Genomic DNA, 18,794 nt, shown 5'->3' with positions numbered 1-18,794 from the left:
ATATTCACAAGTGTATGCACACATATAAGTGTCAGGAGTAATACGTATGCACATAAGGGAGCAATTAACACACAATGGTATTCCTAGGATTTTCTAAGTGTGAATTGCATGCAGTTGTGTGTGCATTTTATAAACTAGCATACGAGAGGACCCTAGAGGCTATAGACTAGGTCAAGGCAATTAACCTAATTCCCTATATTCAAGGGCTCTGATACCAATCTGTCACACCCCGATCCTTGTCGGAATCGATCGAGGCGTGATATATTGTTCAAAGTCTCATGACAACTATGTTATAATATGATTAGATTCAATTAAGTACTAAGTATGCAAACAAGATCCACAACATACAAATACAAATCCAAATATGAACAACATTTATTACATCAAATTTAAATAGTCTTGTGGATTTCTAAGGCACAACCTATTTTTCATCAACTTCATTCTTCAAATCTGCATCATGGGTAAAAACAGGTCAACTACGAGAGTTGGTGTGTAATCTAATTTTAGTAGAGAAAATTGTGAAGTTGAAACCTTTATAATTGGAAATTTGTTTTCTTTTGAAGTCGGCAAACAATTGTATTTGAGATAACGGTTTATAAATCAAAAATTGATTAACAAATGATAACAACAACAATAAGTCCTCACCCTATATATACATATGTATATATATATATATATATATATATATATATATATATATAAATATATATAGGATGGAGCATCTAATCATCATACACACTCAACCACGTGCGATCAATCACCTTAGCGTCCCAAGGCGGGGTGGTCAACCCAATAGCGCTATTATTGTCCATAACGTACCTCAAGAATACGGGCATAGTCATGGAGATTAGACTAAAAATGATAATGCACTACAAGTACATGTAGCGTAAACAAACAATAGTTATACAATTAATGACTCACGTATAAATGTCCCAACAATGTCTCAATTGTGATAAAACAATAAAATGAAGTTGGAACATATTAGAACCACATGATACACTCCAAAAGTATTGAAAATTATAAAATATGGGGTAGATTACTCACTTTAGTCCCAAAACGAAATGCGTGTGTCGTACGATAGACGGTTCGGGTCAAAATGGCGTAGAACCTAATATAATTAATAGTTTTGGTTTAGGAACTGCTAAACGAGAATACAATATTAATACAAATTATAGTTTGTTATGTAAATGTATCATAAACTATACCTATTATAGTTTATCACAACAAGGGTAGTAGTAGTGTTCATAAACTATAATTGTCATAGTTTACCAAATGTTTGTGTATAATGAATGTAAACTTTGTTTATAAAAATTAATTATTTACCATACTTGTGAAGGTAAAAATCCATTTGTTTTCTGATGTATGTCTAATTACCAAGACAAAATGACATATAATGTAATAATATATGATTACATAATGATATACACCTTGCTCAACGAGTTACAAGGCGTAAATGAAATTGATGGTATTTTTCTAGTAATAACGTTTCTGTTACTGTTCTTAGAAAATTTATAGAAAAATCATCAAAGGTCTAAATCAAAAACCGCAAATTCTGAGAGTTTAGAAAGTGTGTCTAGTTTGTTCATAAATTTTCTCATGATTTTTAGTGATCTCCAACTTGTGTGAAAATATTCATATTCACAGACTGGTCCGGTTTTGTTTCTGAAATGATAGACAGTTTTGTAAAAATCACCATAAATCGTAGAAAATTCATATGGTGATGTGCAAGTAGTCATTTTAAAGGTATGAATCTGAACTATATGTGTCTGAAACAGTTTTGAAAACTAAAATGTTTAAGTTGACCAAAACAGTCCGTGAATGGAGTTAAACGTTTCTGTTGAAGACTGTTAAATGAGTTTAGTTGTGTTTTTGGTGTTTTAACTTGTATTCCCCCCCTTAAAACCTAAGAAAAACATGAAAATATATCGGTATGAACTCACCTTATGTGTTATTAGAGGATGGATGTTGGAGAAGAGAAGTGTTCAACCCAAGAACACTTAGAAGATGCCTTGACGAATCGAGAACCTAACATGAAGGTGACGATGTTTGTGTAAGATTCTTATGATTTTGAGTAGAAGGATGTGTAATAATCATAGGAAGAATGAATTATACTTACCAAGAGTGGAAGAAAGCTTGATAATCAGCCTTGGAAGTCTTGGAATGGAGAGAGAATGGTGAGAGAATTTGGAGTGTGATCCTTGGAGGAAAATGAGAGAATGAAAGAAGTATGAAGAGAGGGGATGGGTTTTTATACTTAGACAAGGAGTGGGGCTGGTAATGTAGTGGGTATGAGTTGGTCATGTAGTGGGTAAGAGCTGGTCATGTAGTGGGAAAGAGTTGGCCATGTAGTGGGTGTGAGTGGTGGCATGTGACATAAAGTAAAGTAAAGTCATCTTTCCACCTCAAGCACCTCCCCTACTAATTATTGGTATGAATGGCCCTAAAAACGTGGGGATTACTGACATATAGAGTTCTACCTGTAAAAATAAAGTTTTTGGTGAAAATCCCGCGTTAAAATGATGAAAAACGGGCCTAAAACAAAGTCATAGTCGAAAAACCGGAAACATTATGACACGCAAAAATGCATGTCGTCTTCTTTTATGACAGGGGCTTCCTTGATACTCATTGCGTGTCATCAACACGCGCGTCGTAAGGTTATGACAGACAAATGTGTGTCGTCTTCCTTTATGACAGGGACTTCGGTCCTGAAGCTTCAGTTTTGGGTCCTTAAGCCTATTTTACCCGTTTTTACCCCGTTTCAAGTGGTTTTTGACCCAGTTAAGGGTCGGGATGGCCCGAATGATTACAAAAATTTAAAGGAACTTTTGAGAGAGATTTGGGAGAGATTCGGGAGAGATTTGGGAGAGATTTTAATAGAGAGAGGTTGAGTGAAAGAGATTGTGAGAGGTTTCGTTTGTGATCTTTTTGAGTGTCCGGCTTCGCAACGAAAGGTCCATAAACCCCGTTAAGCCATGATTTAGTGTCTTACACAATCCCGATGATTGTGCAATAGTGTTTTATCGCTTTGGTTCGTTGTTTAGCACTGTTAAGGCTAAGGAAAATCAAACACATGAATTTTTCAAATGATGTTTTCTCATTGAAATAGCGAATTGTATAATGTAAACCCTAACATACAAGGGTTAATGGAGTTGACCGGTTTGACTTGTTGACTTTGTTTGACTTTGACTTGACCGAAATTTGACGGTTGTCACATATACACTCCAGGTGTTCGACATATTGTCACAACCATTTCAGTTGTCAAAGTTCTGTGTCAGCCGGCGGATTTCGTCATCTAGTGACTGTTGGATTTCTTCCCGACTTACATTCTCCATTGCATAATGTTTCAGTTCATCATCAAATTTTTTTCTGGTTGCTTCCGCGTTTCTTAGTCTTTTAGCAAGAGCAATTTTCTCCTTTGTTCTTCTCTGAAACAAAATGACCACGTTTCATTTTTTGTCATTTTACTGTTAAGATTTTTTATTGATAAAAAATTAAAAAAGTACCTTCAACTCATCACGTTTGTGGGATTTCAATTGAGAAAGATGTGTCTCTGCATCATGAAGCCTTTCTTGAAATAGTTTCTTTTCAGCAGTAAGTTTAGCAATTAAATCATCTCGTTCTGACCTAAGCCACTCCAGTTGACTTTCTATTTCTTGCGTTTGTTCACACATCTCTTTTTTTTCTAAATTAAATCGATCCAATTCACTCTTCATCTCACTTTGTCATACATAAGTTCCAATTTCAATCTTTTTCTTATTAACACATCATCATCATTATTATTATTTTTTATTATTACCTTAAGGCGACTATTAGTGGCTTCAGTATCACTCAACCTCTGCAACAAAACAAAATTTTCTTTCGTCATATTAGATACTTCTGTTTTACTCTCTTCACGAATCCGAATAAGCTCATCTTAAGTCGTTTAACATATTTTGAAGCTACAGAGGAAGAGGGAACTAGAAGTGCCCCTCAAAATTAACCCATTTATCAAGGTGTAGTAGCTGCTCCACTTGAAGATGTTGATGTATTTGAACTTTGAATAATTTGCACGAATTATTAACTTTTACCTACTTTTCTGCCAAAGAGTTTCTACTCAACTAAAAGTGGCGATAACAGTATGGTGATAATCATCTAAATATCACAATTACCAACTGTAGAAACTGTTGTTCATCTGTGAATATGAAACAAAAGCAAAAAAAGGAGAGATAGAGAGAGATTCATGTCGCTAAAAAGACAAAACTATGCACTGAGGACAGAAAACGTATTTCATGGTACAGTAACCTCAAGATCACTCCCACTTCGTTGGTTTCAAATCTTGAGTCTACCCCTGTTTTGAAGTAGTTAAATGTTTTCTGATTATTCTTGTTGTGAAGCTATTTGCTCAACTATGGAACTCTAAAAATGACAGAAAAATGCAGAGAGAATAATTCTTTCCTGGTCCAATTGATTGTTAACTAGTATGCAATCAAGAATAACATATGTTGTTGCTTATTCTATTTTTCCAAAAATTGAAAGTAACAAATGTAGGTTCTAATAAGAATAGGAAATAGAAGACATGTGAAAGCCCCATTAATAGATAAATGCATATCACTACCTACCTTTTTGTATTGCTCCTTTTAAAAACATCATCTCTTAGACCTTATACGCAAGAGGTCCAACCTTGAAATCGATTACATTCCTCATAGAATGCAACTTGACATACATTCCAGTGTGGGTAACTTTCTGTTGGACGAACTGTTAACATGTACGCAAACTATTCTTATGATTATTTGTTCAATCTTTTCAGACATCAAGTGATCAAACAAACATCAATGTGTTCCTTTCGTTTATGATGAACCTGACTCTTTATATGTGCATAACAATGATTAGTATCATCATCATCACTTGTTGGTATGCTTGGCCAACTGTGACCCTGCTGGTTTTATTGGGTTGGCTAAATTTATCGCATCGGGTATGCTTCCTTTGTGTTAAGAAGTTAGCATACAAGAAGGTAACTAAAATGTTTTGATTCATATTATGTAGGATTTTCGAAATACAATAAGGTGGTCTCATTTGAAAATAGGGTCCCTTGAAAATATAACTCAATAAATAATAAAAGAACTTTTTGAGTTTTTTTTCTTAATCGGAGTTTGTTTAAAAAATACAACATCTTTATGCTTTAATTTTGAATATTTTTTTTAAACGTGTGACTAGGAATGAATAATTCTTCTCACGAAAAACAAGATATGTCTTACTTAAATCTACTACATAGACTTTTTCTAAAAAGTAGACAAACTAAGTCTAAAACAGATGAACAATAGGGTAACTTCAACATAGATTATAGGGTAACTCATTTTGAAGAAATGAAAAAGAAATTATGTGAATTCTATGTGTTTTATGTGTTTTATGCTTAATTACTAGGAGTTAATTAATAAAGAATAAAAATGAGCGTCAAAATTAAATTTTTGATAAAGCTGATATCTATTAAGAAAGTTATAGTGGTCGTGACAAGGATTACGGATATATAAAGAATGCCGAAATCCGAGTTATAACGAAGAAGTTATGACATGTCGAAGTTTCACGACAAAACCGGCTCGGTGCTGAATGTCGTAAAAAGTGAGTTTTCGATAAACTACTTTTTAGCCTTAGTGATCTAAACGAAACTCGTAGTGTTCGTTAAACCGAGAAGTTCGATAAAAAGAACGCCCGAATCTGACTTCGTATGAGGAAGTTATGATTTTTCGAAGTTTCAGCTTAGCAGTAGACATCTAAAAACACGAATTTTAGATCGAGTGATTTTTAGCCGACACGACCTAAACGAGAATCGAAGGTCTCGTAAATAGTAGCACAACGGTAAAAAGTCTGACGAAAACGGACGTCGGATGAAGAAGTTATAAATTTTTAACGGATTTCCTGTCCCGGTCTGTTAAAAATAATAATATAAAAATTAAATCAAAATTAGCCGACGAAGTCTAAACGCAAGTTGTAGAGTGTAATTTTACCTACGCGTGCATATAAAGAACGTCAAAAACGAAGCTCGTATGCGAAAGTTATGGATTTTAGAAGTTTTTGCACAAAAACCGAGAAAATTCGCATAGTCACGATTTGCCACGTCACCCTCGCTTAGAACGTGCCACGTGTCCGAGATTGGTGAGTCAGGCGAGCCACGTGTCCGAGCTACTGAGTCATCCGAGCACCTGGCCTTATCCGAAGCGGTCCAGTAGCGATGCGACACGTACCTTCTTGCACGACACCGAACCCTCGCAAGCTGCCACGATGCCTCTACTTCGGACCAGTAGACCTCGGTCCAATCAGGAGAGGACAGCGAGGCCTTCGCATGTGCAGCCTCATGCGAGCCATCCCCTACGAGCTTCGGATCTGCGACGCGTGGCTTCTTCTCAGCGGTTGGATCAGGAGGCTCGCCCCTATAAATAGAAGGGTGCGAGACCTCCCGGGGGTATTTTAAAAACTTGTCACTTTTAGCCCCTAAACCCATATTTCTTTCATATTAACATCCCCCGAACCCCCGGTATCAATTATAAGCCCCAGAATATGCCACGAAGTGCCCGTGAAGCCCGGAAAATTTATCTTTTCGGTTTCGAAGCCCGACTTTTGCAGAGCCCGGTTTCTCAATAAAACTCTCGGTTTTATTAGAAACGATCGTTTTAGGAAATGAATTGTTGTCCGATTTTCATCAAAACAAGTGAGTGTGTAGTTACTTTCAATTTACACATAGATATGAAGTATTTACCTTAAAATACGTGTTATGTGTAAATATGTTAATTGTTTATTTGAGGTGACTGTTGAATTGATGTTTTATACAAGTTTTAAACTGTATATGTATTTTATCTACAAATATGTTGGGTAGAACATGGGTAGACAAAATAGTCGGTGGGTGTTAAAATGATGAGAGGCCTCGGTGTCGGTGTTGTTGTAGTCGTCTAGCGGGGTATAGATAACGATCACGGACCTTTCTAGACAGTCCAGTGGTACACTAGCAAGTTCGCAACTTGTAGGTGTTGATGAACTAAATGTTCATTGGTGTACTCCAATCCCCCTCATCGTTGCCTTTAGGACATGTATGGCTGAGGAGTCCCCTTAGCAGTAGTGTCCAACCCGATGATATTCCTTAGGTTAAGTCCCTTGTGTTAGGTGTTTAGGGACGTAAAGTGAGGACAACGGGAATGGGTAATCAGGGTTATTGTTGATTGGTGAACTTAATATGTTATTATTATTGTGGGTTGAAAACCCTATATGCTCACCAGGCTCCCAACCCTGACCCACTCAGCTTTTTATGATTACAGGTAGTGGACCCCGAGCATAGTCGGAGGACGATGAGAGATTTTTGATTATAGGCCAGTAGTTGTAAATAACCGTAGTAAGGCTTATAATGTCTTGTTTATGCTTTTGATCTGTATCGGAACATGACATCCCGAGGTTTTGATATATATATGGAAAATATACACCTTCTTAAAGAAGGGTTTTGATAAACTTTTATCATGTTTTATTTTGGGGACCTATTCCGCAACATCTTTTGAAAAGATTTCTCTGATTTTATTTTAAAAAGCATAAATTAAATCGGTCTTTTCTGGCCGAGAAATTAGGGGATGTCACAGTTGGTATCAGAGCATTAGTTTAAGCGAACTAAGAAATTGTAGAATTTCTAGACTTAAACTTAGAATGCTAAGTGATGATTATGAGGTGAGTGTCTACCATATTTTAGACACGAGCACTAGTTTATTTTAGGAAAGGTGCCTTAAATGCCATTATGTGCTAAATGCTATATGTTGCCATATATGCCATTATTTGTTCGGATCTATGGTCTGTTGCCGACCGGATCTGGAAACCTTATGTGTGTAGGATTCTAAGCGTATGATTACGAGATTAGAACTAACATGTAAACGTTTCAGAGTGATAAAGGAATTGACATGTCTAACAAGGATAAAGACCTAAATTCGCCTTATTCGGTATATAGATTGTAATGGCAAGAACTCGAAGTGGAGCAGGAAATGCAAACAGAAACCAACAACCTCAACCTCAAGTGGTGGAACAGGTGCCGATAGTAGGAGCTGCACCCGAACCCATCAACATGGCTGGAGTACGAGCTGTGATTCAGACCATGATGGCTGAACAGAGGGAGGAGTTGAGGCAAATGTTGCTGAACAACAGGGATGAACCTTCAGTTCCTGTTGAACAACGTGAACTAAATGACGATCGATCTGAAGAAGGGAACAACAGCAGATCGGTTGGTCATAGTGAACCGCTTGTGGTTGGGAGGAATAACCACGAGGGCAGAGTGGAGAGAAATGGGTGCAAGTATAAGGACTTTATGACTTGCAAGCCATCAACCTTCACTGGAAAAGAAGATCATGTCGGAGTTATGGACTGGATCTCAGAAATGGAGTTGGCTTTCATGACTTATGATTGCTAAGGCAAGTTACAAACCACCTTTGCAGTGCGTCAGTTCAGGGGTAGTGCTGCTCGTTGGTGGAACACATTGGGGAAAACCCTAAGCCCTAATGAGCCACTGCAAATGACTTGGGCAGAGCTCTTGGTGCACTTTAAGCGCAAGTACTGCTCGGCCCAAAACGTACTTGTGTTAGAAAACCATTTTCTAACGTTGAAGAAGGAGAGTATGACCGTTGACGAGTATAAGAATAACTTCACAGACAAAATGGAGTTTGCTTTGTGTATTGTCCGAGATGAGCTGGCGAAAATTGACAGGTACGCAAAGGGACTTCCATGGGAGTATGCGGTGCCAGTACGTCAGGTACTTACTTTGGAGGCAGCTATCTGGGCTGCCAAGTCTGTTGAAGATATGATCAAGGGGAGAGCCGCCAGCAAGGTTGAAGTTGGCGAAAAGAGAAAGTTGGAAGGAACGTCAGGTTCCAAAAAAAAGAACAAATTCTCGAAGTTTGGTTCGAGAAAATTTAGAGGAAGAGCCGAAGCCAAATGGTGTGACAGGTGCAAGAAGAAACATGCTGGGAAGTGCAGCGTGGAACTCACTTGTTACAAGTGTGGAAAGCCAGGGCATTATGCCAATAATTGCACCTTCACTAATAACGTCTGTCATGGGTGCCATGAAGAAGGGCATATTTTGAGGGATTGCCCGAAGAGGAAGGACGCAGCAAAACCCAATCTGCCACCAAAGCCGAAGGCGAGAGCCTTTCAGATGACACTCGAAGCTGCGAAAGAAGAAGCCGATGTCGCTTCAGGTACCTTTCTCGTAAACGAATTGCCTGCCCAAATTTTGTTTAATTCTGGAGCCAATTACTCCTTTATATCGCATGAATTTGGTAGAAAACTAGCTTTGCCTGTAGATAGACTAGTTAATGCCTTATTAGTCGAGATTGCTAGTGGTAAGTTTGTACCTGTTAGCCATCGTATGAAAAACATCATCATTGACTTGGATGGGAATAAGTTCCACGATGAATTATTGTCTATCGAGTTAAATGGTCTCGACATAGTTTTAGGAATGGATTGGCTTAGCGCCAATGATGCCGAAATAATGTGTAGGAAGAAGATAGTTAAAGTAAACCCGCCAGGGAAAGAGTCGTTTATGGTGTACGGAGACAAACGCAGAGTAAATTCTGGAATCATTTCCCTAATGAAAGCCAGAAAGTGTTTGGCCAAGGGGTGTACATCATATCTAGCGTTTGTGATCGATGCTAAGAAGGAAAAGAAGGAGGTGCAGGATATTCCGGTGGTGTGTGATTATCCGGAAGTCTTTCCCGAAGATCTTCCCGGATTGCCCCCTAATCGACAAGTGGAGTTCCGTATCGACTTGTTACCAGGAACGACGCCGATAACAAAAGCACCATATCGATTAGCACCAACCGGAATGAAAGAACTTATGACACAACTTCAAGAGTTATTGGACAAAGGTTTCATTCGACCTAGTTCATCACCCTGGGGAGCCCCTGTGTTATTTGTAAAGAAGAAAGACGGGAGCATGAGAATGTGCATCGATTACAGAGAGCTGAATAAAGCGACGATAAAGAACAAGTACCCGTTGCCGAGGATCGATGACTTGTTCGATCAGTTGCAAGGATCGAGCTATTTTTCGAAGATCGATCTTAGGTCAGGGTACCATCAACTAAAGGTGAGGGAGCAGGATATCGAGAAGACTGCGTTCAGAACAAGATATGGACACTATGAATTTTTGGTTATGTCGTTCGGATTAACCAATGCCCCAGCAGCTTTCATGGATTTGATGAATAGGGTTTGTAAACCATACCTTGATAAATCCGTGATAGTATTCATAGACGATATCTTGATCTATTTGAAAAGCAAGCAGAAGCATGAAAAGCATCTGCGTGAAGTGCTAGAAGTTCTGAAAGAGGAGAAGCTGTATGCAAAGTTCTCCAAATGTGAATTTTGGATTCAAGAAGTCCAATTTTTGGGTCATGTGGTTAACCAAGAAGGGATAATGGTTGACCCAGCAAAGATTGAAGTTGTGATGAAGTGGGAACAACCAAAAAGTCCCACGGAGATTCGAAGCTTTTTAGGATTAGCCGGATATTATCGCCGATTTATCCAAGGCTTTTCTTCGATCGCTACTCCATTAACAGCTTTGACCCACAAAGGAGCTACTTATGCTTGGAATGAGAAGCATAAGGAAGCCTTTGAGAAGTTAAAGAAGATATTGTGTGAAGCACCGATTCTTTCGTTACCTGAAGGAGTTGATGACTTCGCAGTCTATAGTGATGCCTCTGGAGTTGGGTTAGGATGTGTTCTGACCCAAAGGGATAAAGTGATAGCGTATGCATCGAGGCAGTTAAAAGAACATGAAAAGAACTACCCCACTCATGATCTGGAGTTGGCAGCGGTACTATTCTCCTTAAAGATATGGAGGCATTATCTTTATGGTACTAAGTGTAAACTTTTCACTGATCATAAGAGTCTTCAATATCTCTTTAATCAGAAGGAATTGAAGATGAGGCAGCGGCGCTGGTTGGAACTACTCAAGGACTACGACTGTGAGATACTTTACCACCCTGGTAAAGCAAATGTTGTTGCTGATGCTCTCAGTCGGAAGGTAAATCTTGAAAAGAGAAGGCCAAGAGCGCTGAATATTGAAGTTGTCTCTACAATTGTGGAAAGTATAAAGAAAGCTCAGGAGGAAGCTTTGGAGAAAAATGACCGGAAGGAGGAACGTTTGGGAAAAAGGTTGGTGTTTGATACAAACGGTCAAGGATTGAAGGTATTCAAAGATAGGATTTGGGTACCTAAGATGGGAGGAGTAAGAGGTCTTCTGATGGAAGAAGCTCACAAAACCATGTACTCGATTCATCCCGGAAGTACGAAAATGTATAGGGACCTAAAACCCTATTACTGGTGGCCGACGATGAAGCTCGATGTTGCTAAGTATGTGGCTGAGTGTGTAACTTGTGCTAGGGTTAAGGCACAACATCAGAAACCGTATGAGAGTTTAGAACCTTTACCAGTACCCATGGGTAAATGGGAGGACATTACCATGGATTTTGTGACTAAACTGCCCAGAACAAGGAACGGTCACGACATGATTTGGGTGGTCGTTGATCGCTTCACTAAGAGTGCGCATTTCATAGCCGCTAACGAGAAATGGTCTATGGATAAACTTGCGAATTCTTATGTGAAGGAAATTGTGAGGCTACACGGTGTTCCGTTAACGATTGTATCTGATCGTACATCCATTTTACCTCAAGGTTTTGGAGGAGTCTACAAGAGGAATTGGGTACCAAGTTGTGTTTGAGTACAGCTTACCATCCACAAACCAATGGTCAGAGCGAACGAACGATTCAAACATTTGAGGATATGCTGAGGGCATGTAGCCTATAATTCCAAGGTAACTGGGATGAACACTTACCTCTAGTAGAATTTTCCTATAATAATAGTTTCCACTCAAGCATTAAGATGGAACCTTATCATGCTTTGTATGGGGAAAAGTGTCGAACGCCATCATGTTGGCTGGAAGCTGGGGAAAAGCAGTTTATGGGACCTGAAATAGTCCATCAAACTGCTGAAAAGTTGAAGGTGATAAGAGAAAGGATGTTAGCAGCTCAAGATCGACAAAAGAGCTATGCTGACAAGAAAAGACAACCGATATCCTTCGAAGTTGGAGATTCGGTTTTACTTAAAGTCTCGCCGTGGAAGGGACTTATAAGATTTGGTAAAAGAGGAAAGTTGAGTCCAAGGTTTATTGGACCATTTAAAGTTCTTCAGAGGATCGGGAATCAAGCTTACAAGCTAGAATTACCGGAAGAACTGGAGGGTATTCATAACACATTTCATGTGTGTTATTTGAGGAAGTTCACGGGAGATGTGCCCGACATAATTCCGATTGCTGAGTTAAAGGTGGATGAAAACAACAGGTTGATTGAAGAACCTGAGGCAATAGTTGACCGTAAGACTATGAAGTTGCAACGCAAGATGGTTGATTTAGTGCTTGTGCGCTGGAAACATACGAATGGACCAAATCTCACCTGGGAAACGGAGAGTGACATGATGAGTCGCTACCCGCAGTTGTTTGGTGATATGTGATTCCGGGGACGGAATCATCCTAAGGGGGAGAGAATTGTAACACTCGTGTTTCTAGCCTAGGAATTAATATTAATGTGATAGTCTAGGTTAACCTTTGTAACTCATTTTGAAGAAATGAAAAAGGAATTATGTGAATTCTATGTGTTTTATGTGTTTTATGATTAATTACTAGGAGTTAATTAATTAAGAATAAAAATGAGCGTCAAAATTAAATTTTTGATAAAGTCGATATCTATTAAGAAAGTTGTAGTGGTCGTGACAAGGATTACGGATATATAAAGAATGCCGAAATCCGAGTTATAACGAAGAAGTTATGACCTGTCGAAGTTTCACGACAAAACCGGCTTGGTGCTGAATGTCGTAAAAAGTGAGTTTTCGATAAACTACTTTTTAGCCTTAGTGATCTAAACGAAACTCGTAGTGTTCGTTAAACCGAGAAGTTCGATAAAAAGAACGCCCGAATCTGACTTCGTATGAGGAAGTTATGATTTTTCGAAGTTTCAGCTTAGCAGTAGACAGCTAAAAACTCGAATTTTAGATCGAGTGATTTTTAGCCGACACGACCTAAACGAGAATCGAAGGTCTCGTAAATAGTAGCACAACGGTAAAAAGTCTGACGAAAACGGACGTCGGATGAAGAAGTTATGAATTTTTAACGGATTTCCTGTCCCGGTCTGTTAAAAATAATAATATAAATTTAAAGTCAAAATTAGCCGACGAAGTCTAAACGGAAGTTGTAGAGCGTAATTTTACCTACGCGTGCATATAAAGAACGTCAAAAACGGAGCTCGTATGCGAAAGTTATGGATTTTAGAAGTTTTTGCACAAAAACAGAGAAAATTCGGATAGTCACGATTTGCCACGTCACCCTCGCTTAGAACGTGCCACGTGTCCGAGATTGGTGAGTCAGGCGAGCCACGTGTCCGAGCTGCTGAGTCATCCGAGCACCTGGCCTTATCCGAAGCGGTCCAGTAGCGATGCGACACGTACCTTCTTGCACGACACCGAACCCTCGCAAGCTGCCACGATGCCTCTACTTCGGACCAGTAGACCTCGGTCCAATCAGGAGAGGACAGCGAGGCCTTCGCATGTGCAGCCTCGTGCGAGCCATCCCCTGCGAGCTTCGGATCTGCGACGCGTGGCTTCTTCTCAGCGGTTGGATCAGGAGGCTCGCCCCTATAAATAGAAGGGTGCGAGACCTCCCGGGGGTATTTTGAAAACTTGTCACTTTTAGCCCCTAAACCCATATTTCTTTCATATTAACATCCCCCGAAGCCCCGATATCAATTATAAGCCCTGGAATACGCCACGAAGTGCCCGTGAAGCCCGGAAAATTTATCTTTTCGGTTTCGAAGCCCGACTTTTGCAGAGCCCGGTTTCTCAATAAAACTCTCGGTTTTATTAGAAACGATCGTTTTAGGAAACGAATTGCTGCCCGATTTTCATCAAAACAAGTGAGTGTGTAGTTACTTTCAATTTACACATAGATATGAAGTATTTACCTTAAAATACGTGTTATGTGTAAATATGTTAATTGTTTATTTGAGGTGACTGTTGAATTGATGTTTTATACAAGTTTTAAACTGTATATGTATTTTATCTACAAATATGTTGGGTAGAACATGGGTAGACAAAATAGTCGGTGGGTGTTAAAATGATGAGAGGCCTCGGTGTCGGTGTTGTTGTTGGTGTTGTTGTAGTCGTCTAGCGGGGTATAGATAACGATCACGGACCTTTCTAGACAGTCCAGTGGTACACTAGCAAGTTCGCAACTTGTAGGTGTTGATGAACTAAATGTTCATTGGTGTACTCCAATCCCCCTCATCGTTGCCTTTAGGACATGTATGGCTGAGGAGTCCCCTTAGCAGTAGTGTCCAACCCGATGATATTCCTTAGGTTAAGTCCCTTGTGTTAGGTGTTTAGGGACGTAAAGTGAGGACAACGGGAATAGGTAATCAGGGTTATTGTTGATTGGTGAACTTAATATGTTATTATTATTGTGGGTTGAAAACCCTATATGCTCACCAGGCTCCCAAGCCTGACCCACTCAACTTTTTATGATTACAGGTAGTGGACCCCGAGCATAGTCGGAGGACGATGAGAGATTTTTGATTATAGGCCAGTAGTTGTAAATAACCGTAGTAAGGCTTATAATGTCTTGTTTATGCTTTTGATCTGTATCGGAACATGACATCCCGAGGTTTTGATATATATATATATATATATATATATATATATGGAAAATATATACCTTCTTAAAGAAGGGTTTTGATAAACTTTTATCATGTTTTATTTTGGGGACCTATTCCGCAACATCTTTTGAAAAGATTTCTCTGATTTTATTTTAAAAAGCATAAATTAAATCGGTCTTTTCTGGCCGAGAAATTAGGGGATGTCACAGGCTAAGATTCATTTCCGCGTTCTCGATTCAATAATTGTTTTTTTTTCACTTTAATCATATGTGATTAAATACATTTAATCAGATGTGATTATATGTTTCTAATCACATATGATTTTATTTGGAAAAAACAAATATTGTCTGTAAAAATCATATGTGATTATATACATACAATCACAAGTGATTATATACACGATAACAAATATTGAACCAAGAACACGAAAAAAAATCTTTATCCAAATTAATCATATGTGATTAAATATATCTAATCATGTGTGATTATATGAATCTAATCACATATGATTTATGTGGACACAATTCATTTTTGTTTTTTCGATTCAATAGTTGTTCTCATTTATTTTATCACATGTGATTATATGTAAAATCGTATGTGATTATGTACATGAGCACAACAATTGATCGAGAAGGCAAAAATGAATCTTGTCCACCTCAAATCATATGTGATTATATACATATAATCACATGTGATTATATGTATCTAATTACATACGATTTATGTGGACAAGATTCGTTATCATGTTGTCGATTCAATTAAATTTTTTTCTCAACTTTAATCATATGTGATTAAATATATCTAATCACATGTGATTATATGTATCTAATCACATATGATTTATATGGACAAAAAAGAATATTGTCCATATAAATCATATGTGATTAGATACATATAATCACATGTGATTGTATACACGAGAACAAATATTGAATCATGTGTGATTAAATACATATAATCATATATTAATAAATACATGAGCAAATTTATTGAATAGATAATACGAAAACGAATCTTGTCCATATAAATCATTTGTGATTAGATACATATAATAATATATGATTAAGTACACAAGCGCAGATATATAATTAAGTGTGCAAATTTTGTCCACATATATTATATGTGATTATATACATATAATCATATGTGATTATATGTATCTAATTGTGTGGTTGGTGGGTGGTAGGTGGTGGTGTTGTTGATGGGTAGGTGGTGGCGGTGGTGGTGGTGATGGGTAGTGGTAGCGTGTGGTGATGTTTAGTGGTGGTGGTTGGTGGTGATGAGTGGTGGTGATGGTAGGGGCGAGTGGTGGTGGTGGTGGGTGGTAGTTGTGGTGGGTGGTGGTGGCCCAGGTGGTGGTGGTGGGTGGTGGGTAGTGATGGGTGGTGGGTGATGGTTGGTGGTGGTGGGTAGTGATGGGTGGTGGTGGTGGTGATGGGTGGTAAGTAGTGGTTGTGGGTAATGGTGGCAGGTGGTGGTGATGGGTGGTGGTGGCGGGTGGTGGTGGTTGGGTGGTGATGGTGGTGGGTGGCGGGTGGTGGTTGGTGGTGGTGGCAGCGGATGGTGGCGGGTGGTGGTTGGTGGTGGTGGGTAGTGATGGGTGGTGGTGGCGGGTGGTGGTGATGGGTGGTGGAGGTGGGTGGTGGTGGCGGGTAGTGGTGGTGATGGCGGTGGGTAGTGATGGTGGTGGTGGTTGCTGGTGGTGGTGGCGGGTGGTGGTGGGTGGTGGTGGGTAGTGATGAGTGGTGGGTGGTGGTTGGTTGTGGTGGGTAGTGATGAGTGGTGGTGGTGGTGATGGGTGGTAAGTAGTGGTTGTGGGTGGTGGTGGCGGGTGGTGGTGATGGGTGGTGGAGGTGGATGGTGGTGGCGGGTGGTGGTTGGTGGTGGTGGGTGGCGGTGATGGCAGGTGGTGATGAGTGGTGGGTGGTGGTTGGTGGTGGTGGGTAGTGATGGGTGGTGGTGACGGGTGGTGGTGATGGGTGGTAGGTAGTGGTGATAGGTGGTGGTGGGGGGTGGTGGTGATGGGTGGTGGAGGCGGGTGGTTGTGGCAGGTGGCGGTGGTGGTGGGTGGTGATGGTGATCGCGGGTGGTGGTTAGTGGTGATTAGTGGTGGTGGTGGTGGGTGGTGGTAATGGTGGCGGGTGGTGGTGCGTGTTTGGTGGTGGTGGGTAGTGATGGGTGGTGGTTGATGGTGGTGGGTAGTGATGGGTGGTGGTGGTGGTGATGGGTAGTAGGTAGTGGTTGTGGGTGGTGGTGATGGGTGGTGGAGGTGGGTGGTGGTGGCAGGTGGTGGTGGTTGGTGGTGATGGTGGTGGCGGGTGGTGGTTGGTGGTGATTAGTGGTGGTGGTGGTGGCGGGTGGTGGTGGATGGTGGGTGGTGGTGGTGGGCAGTGATTGTTGGTAGGTGGTGGTTGGTGGTGGTGGTTAGTGATGGGTGGTAGGTAGTGGTGGTGGGTGGTGTTGGTTGGGTGGTGAGTGATGTTAGTTAGTGAGTTTTTTAATTTTTTGTAACTATTTTTTGATTTATATGAATATTATTTTATAATTTTAATTAAGAAAATTGTTTGGTCCAAATTTGTTCTCAAATGTTGTCGCGATAAGAAATGTTCTCGATTGAACGCTCACACACACACACACACACACATATATATATATATATATATATATATATATATATATATATATATATATATATTTGCGCGTGTATATTGGAGACTCAACGAGAACACTTATAGAACTGAGAATGCAAGAACAAAGTTTAATCACATGTGATTAATATATATAACAAAAAATAAAAAATCGTATTTTTATAAAAAAAAATATATTATATCAATATTAATGTTATATTATAGAGAATTAAAAAATTTAATATACTAAAAAAATCGATAACAACTGCATTCCAAAATGGATGGTCAAAATTTATTTTTGCGTTTTTGATTTCATAATTTTTCTCGTTTGAATCCAGTCAACACAACATAATGGAACAACTTGAATCAATGAAGGATAAAACACCTTCTGAGGTCATGAAATTGGCAAGAATGATCTATATTGAATAAAACTGTACTTATAATATGGTTGTAGGATGTATAGAAAATGTTTTAGAATGTTTTGAAGAAGAAAAGAAACATTTTGATGCATTTTTTATAAAGTAAACTAATGTTTAATATCTCTTTAAGTTTTGTCCTTATAATAAACTAATGCTTAATATGTATTCGAGTTTTGTTCTTATGTATAAATATATAAAATATGTTGGTTTATGTGAAGGAGGTGCTTGTGTTTGCTATGTAATAGAGTTATTTTCGAGATCAATATCATTGTGTCCGTGCTCACACAACGTATCTCATAATGTTTTTATAGTATAAAAGAGATCATATATCCTCCTATATTTTGTTCCTAGTACTTAGATTAAGAGAAATGTCAAAAATCAAAAGAATAGAATAAGAGATGTAATTAATGGATTTACATATTATTATTGTATAAAAGATAAAAATATATTTAATTTTTGGTTATAAAATATAACTCATTTTCCATTGAAGAAATTATGAATTATTGTGACTTCGTGTTTTTTGGTTGCAAATTTCCAATATTAGGTGAGAGATGGGATGTTTGGGGGACCAACTAATTAGCTAATTGTGAAAACTTGAGTCTTAGGGGACCTGAAATCATGGCTGTAGATTTGGAGACATGCATTAGGATTCTCCATAACATTTCATTTAGACCTAATTATCACTTTCCTTAACTTTTGCATTATAATTAATTATTATTATACATACATGTGGATCCAATGGTTTGTGTTTTTTTTATTGATAACTAAACAACATCAATCTAATTAAAAAGGGGTTGGGCCACCATGATTGACTATTAGGGTTTCAATGAAGTTGGTCCGACTCATACAACTAGCTTCTTGAAGTGACCTTCTCATCTTCCTGATCATAAAGCTTTGATTTTAATGCATTGAGTTGTTGAGAATTCTATCATTGTTTTATCTCAAATAGTTAGAGTTTGTTCCTGATAGTTTACAAAATTTGAGTTCTATGGCCAAAGTTCGGACATATATACCCTTTGGTTTACTGACTTTAGTGTATGATAGATAGTATTTGT

General features: G+C 38.8%; 1 long non-coding RNA gene across 1 annotated transcript; it reads right to left on the bottom strand.

Annotated features, from left to right (window-relative positions):
- Window positions 1-399: 399 nt before the first annotated feature.
- LOC145168749 (uncharacterized) lies at window positions 400-2,374 on the bottom strand. Its single transcript, XR_013742059.1, has 4 exons — window positions 2,117-2,374; window positions 1,941-2,025; window positions 1,045-1,108; window positions 400-450 (listed from the first exon to the last, which is right to left on the bottom strand). It is a non-coding gene; the product is annotated as an uncharacterized LOC145168749 (long non-coding RNA).
- Window positions 2,375-18,794: the final 16,420 nt, after the last annotated feature.

Source organism: Lactuca virosa, chromosome 4 (genome assembly GCF_052849685.1).
Source record: "Lactuca virosa cultivar CGN04683 chromosome 4, Lactuca_virosa_CGN04683_v6, whole genome shotgun sequence".
Lineage (NCBI taxonomy): Eukaryota > Viridiplantae > Streptophyta > Magnoliopsida > Asterales > Asteraceae > Lactuca > Lactuca virosa.
This window is presented reverse-complemented; position numbering and strand designations above follow the sequence as displayed.